Source organism: Branchiostoma floridae, chromosome 1, assembly GCF_000003815.2.
Source record: "Branchiostoma floridae strain S238N-H82 chromosome 1, Bfl_VNyyK, whole genome shotgun sequence".
In the NCBI taxonomy this organism is placed as follows: Eukaryota; Metazoa; Chordata; class Leptocardii; order Amphioxiformes; family Branchiostomatidae; genus Branchiostoma; species Branchiostoma floridae.
In genome coordinates this window covers 4,264,200-4,268,989 of record NC_049979.1, presented here as the reverse complement: position 1 = coordinate 4,268,989, position 4,790 = coordinate 4,264,200, and positions in this window count along the sequence as shown.

Below are 4,790 nucleotides of genomic sequence, written 5' to 3'. Positions count from 1 at the left end.
TCTTTGGCCAGAATGAGGCAAAAATTATGCAGCACCTGGTGTCAGAATCAGGGAAAAATTATGCAGCACCTGGTGTCAGAATCAGGCAAAAATTATTCAGCACCTGTTGCAAGAAGGCTTCGGGTACGTCATGCACTGACTTTGTGAATGGGGGCAATTTTTTTAATTGCAAAAACAACAAAATTTCTTTGCTTCATTTTTGTCTACAAAAGGTCTTTTTTATTGATAGATATAAAAATATAGATATTTATTTTTCATCCAAATCACTTATGATGTTAAACCTAGGCACAATGTTTTTCCTTGTATACATTAATAGAATCGACCGATTGCTGCATAATGGTATCGCCCCACCAGCTGAAGTACGGAGGGCCATGATGATCTTGATGTAATCAAGGACGTTATCTGATATGTATCTCATATAACGTCCTTGATTTGATTAGACACCAATTTTCGGCCGTTTCTAAAAATGAAAGAGGAAGTTATCGACCATACTGTAAATCGTACAAAGCAGTTGTAGAATGTCCAATATATGCCGTAAATTGAAAACAAGTGCTTCTAAAAAAAGCTGCCACTTTCGCCTTCTAAAAGGATTTTCTGAGTGGTGGTCAGTTGAGGAATACATCATGATGGGATGCGATGTATGTAAGATATGAAATCGTTAATAAAGATGAAGTTGCTTATATCGTTGAATGACACAAGGCCTGACTTTGTAGTGGAAAATTTTTTCTTGTGTAAAGATTAGTAAATTTTGTGACACAATAGGTGAGCACAGAACCACACGCCTACGGCTTCGCAACTCCACCCATCTCCACATACCACGCTGCAGGACCCAAACTTATCAACCAAGCTTCCTTCCGCACGCTTCCCGCCTCTGGAACGAACTGCCCCAGGCCATAAAGCAAGCTGGCAGTCTCAGTGTGTTTAAACAGAGGCTGGCAAACTGGACTGACTGATTGATACCTAGAAAACTGAGGCTAGATTTATATGATGTATTTGTAATTTTAGATTGTATTCAATTATTGTATTTTAATAATTGTATCAATTGATATGTATGTAACATCGACTATCATAATTCCACCGGGTGTCATTATACCGCCACCTCAAAAAAACGTCAGTAAAGAGGTCTTCACAAGATTGTCTTGAACACCGAATGCTAAATATCTTAAATGTAATACAATTCAGATGTTTAGGTGTTGAAGACAATCTTGAGAAGGCCTCTATAACAACATTTTTTAGGTGGCGGTATAATGGCACCTGGTGGAAATATGAGAATGTATGTTATGTATTCATGTGACATTTTGAGGGCCACAACACCAACACACCGCTGTGGCGCTGCCTGTGTCCCTCATGTATTGTATCGTTTGCAATTTCAATAAATCAAATCAAATCAAATCAAATATGACAATTTTGATACCCTGCCAGTTCAAGATTGAGAAAACGTAGAAATAGACTTATTTTAATTTAAGTAACTCTATCTTCTGTTTAACTTACGTCACTTTAATGTTGTGGATGTTTGAAAATAAAAATAAAGAAATCCCAATCCTGGGTTTCCATGATCTGGTCACAAGACGAAAGAGTTGTGTATATAAAATGAAACAAGAAACCTTTTGAACAAAAAAAGATTTTAGAAAAGCCTGGGTGTTAAAATCACATGAAAAGAAAACGATTATATGTGATTTGTTCAGCAAAGAAAAAAAACGGAAACTGACTGCGTCTTTTACGCAGAACCTTACCATTAGACCGCTCGGCCATCTTGAAATAGTTGCGCAATCGTTCTAGCAAGGGTTCTAACAAGGGTTACTAAACAGTCCATGGAACGAACTGCTTCTATCAAGATTCCTCACAGGAAGTTGCGGCCCCTGGATCTAAAGAGTGAAGACAGATCTTCGACTGAGCTACGGAACCTGGGATACCAGTTTCGCGATTTTCATTTTACATGTATCATGGTTTCGCCTACGTCACGGAAACGTCGCGGGCACGGGAATAGAGTGCGGACCGGACAATAAACACACTGCTGTAAAATGTTTGTAGGTGTTAAAGCTCGTCTTTTTTTGTAAATTACATATGATTGTAAATATTTATCTATTTATTTTTTTTATCTATTGATCTTAAAGGGTGGTCCCTTCAGTCTAGATGACTGATTTCCAAGGGAGCCCTGTGACAATCAACATAAACAATGACAATGACAATGAAGTTTAAGAACAGTAAGTTAAGAATCTTGAACGGCAGAACGCCTGGAGATACACTAGGCAAACCTACATGTTACCAACCAAATGGTACCAGTGTAGTGGATTATGTTCTCGTCAATGAAAATCTCCTCTTTTCTAAAGTTTCTTTCTTCCACGTTCACTCTTTAACACCCCATTCAGATCACTGTAAACTTTCAATGATTCTAAACTGTAACTCCAAACCAAATCCCGAGAAAACCTCTTTGCATACCCGGCCTCACCGTAAGTTTGTGTGGAACGCCGAGTCAAAAGAAAAGTTTATTGAAATTGTCAGCAGGCCCGAATTCACATTGAAAATAGACAAGATTATGGAAAAAGATGTGGTAACCACACCGACTTCGAGCTCAATTGAAAAAGCGCTTTCAGAATTAGTAACGTTATTACAGGAAGCCGGTAAAAAATCACTCAAGCTACGCTACGCAAAGCAAACAAACAATTTACATAATAAACGCCAGAACAAGAAAATCTGGTTTACAGAGAACTGCGCAACAGCCAGACGAAGTCTCAACAATCTTTGTAAACTTCTCTCGAAAAAAAAAACACGATCCTTTTATCAGGGGCAAGTACTTCAAGGCTTTCACACCATTGTTTGGGGAAGTGACCTGATGACATGATTAGGTTGAATAAATTAGCCAGTGGTTTTGTTAGAACATGGGATGCAGATTTCAACATCTCATTTATTATCAAATCATTGCCGGTAGCTTTGCCATTCTTTAGTTGGGATATTACTTGCTTTATTTCGTTCGGATCTATTTCTGCATCTAAAGGGTTGAAATTTGACAATTCAGTCTCAAGTTCTTTCAACTTATTTTCAATATGAATGTGAAAGCTGTTGTCTGTTTGTGGTAAGCTGGAATCGGATTCCCTTCCAAATAACTGTTTGAAGTGGGTATGAAGGGCTTGTCCGTCAGTTGTTTCGTCCGTAGACATGCGATCATTTGTTTTGAATTGTTTGATTAGCTGCCAAAAGGCTGACGGATCGCTGTCGGTTTAAACAAAGGAGGTTCTAAAGAAGACCCGGATAATTATAGGGGAATCACTGTTATGAGTTGTCTTTCCAAACTTTTTACCGCAATACTGAATACACGTCTTACTAATTTTTGAATCCTAAGGTATCTCATAGTCTAGCCTATTGTATGCAATAATGTACAAAGGCAGCTTTGGGGCATCAAACACTGGGAGTTTTATTTTCACACAAGACAAAAGTTCTCCCGTACACAGAGATATCTATCTATACAAGGATTATGTCAGTACAATACTATCCTAAAGCTCTATTTACACATGTCATTAGTACGTACAACAGGCATACCAACAGTTCATACAGTAACACATACATTTTTGATAAGATTATTATTGTCGCAAACAACTATGACAAAGAAGGAAGGCAATACAATTGATATGACTAACAGATATTAGGGTCGGGTGGGATTAGGGTGCAGAACGAATAGCAAAGCGTGGCAGCGTGCTTGTGCGTCTCCGAGCGGAATGTCTCTGACGACGGACGTTGTCTATTTATAAGACAGAAGGAGCTGGCTCCTTCCCGTTGACTCATATTTACAACCTACTGAGTCAGGACAGATTGGGGATGTTCCCTGCTGAGATCATCCGGCGTCCATCTGAAGTGGACGCACTAGAGCAAACGTGCGGCTTTCCGAGAAGCGGTGGTCTTCAAAACTCAAATGAATAATACATACATCCATTTACACATTTAGAAAAGCATACACTTATTGCCCCAAATCAGTCGGGCTTTAGAAAGAATTTCGGAACACGGGATAATCTTTTTGTTGTTGACTCTTTAACATCAAAGTACATTAACTCCAACAAACGTTTATATGCATGTTTTATAGATTTCAGGAAAGCGTTTGATAGTGTTTGGAGAGAAGGGCTCCGCTACAAATTGCTTAGTACAGGTATAGGTGGCAAATTCTATGAGTTGATCAAAACTATGTATTCTAACCCTCAGACGTGTGTCAAGACCTCCGAGGGTCTCACCCCATTATTCAGTACATACAAAGGAGTAAGACAAGGCTGCAACCTCAGCCCCACATTGTTTAACCTCTTTATAAATGACCTTGTTAAAGAACTAGATAATCCCGACTGTGCACCTCCAACATTACAAAATCTGTCTGTCTCGTGCTTACTTTACGCGGATGACGTGGTAATATTCTCAGAGACTGAAAAGGGACTACAAAGTGCTCTGGACAAACTCAACATGTTCTGCACAAATTGGAAATTACAGGTAAACCTAAAAAAGACAAAGGTTGTAATTTTCAACAAAACAGGACGCCTGTTCAAGGACGTCAGCTTCTTCTTTGCACCAGAGACCATCGAAATCACAAGTTCTTATTGTTATTTAGGTTTGACACTCTCTTCTTCTGGCAGTTTTACTCCCACCAAAAAGCATTTGTCCCAAAAAGCACGGAAAGCTCTTTTTAGTCTCAAACCTTTATTCCGTTCATCTCTGTCTCCGAAGGCCTTGTTAAAAATTTATGATGCATGCATCAAGTCCATTATGTTATATGGTTGTGAAATTTGGGGCAAGGATTATCTCAATGATAGGAC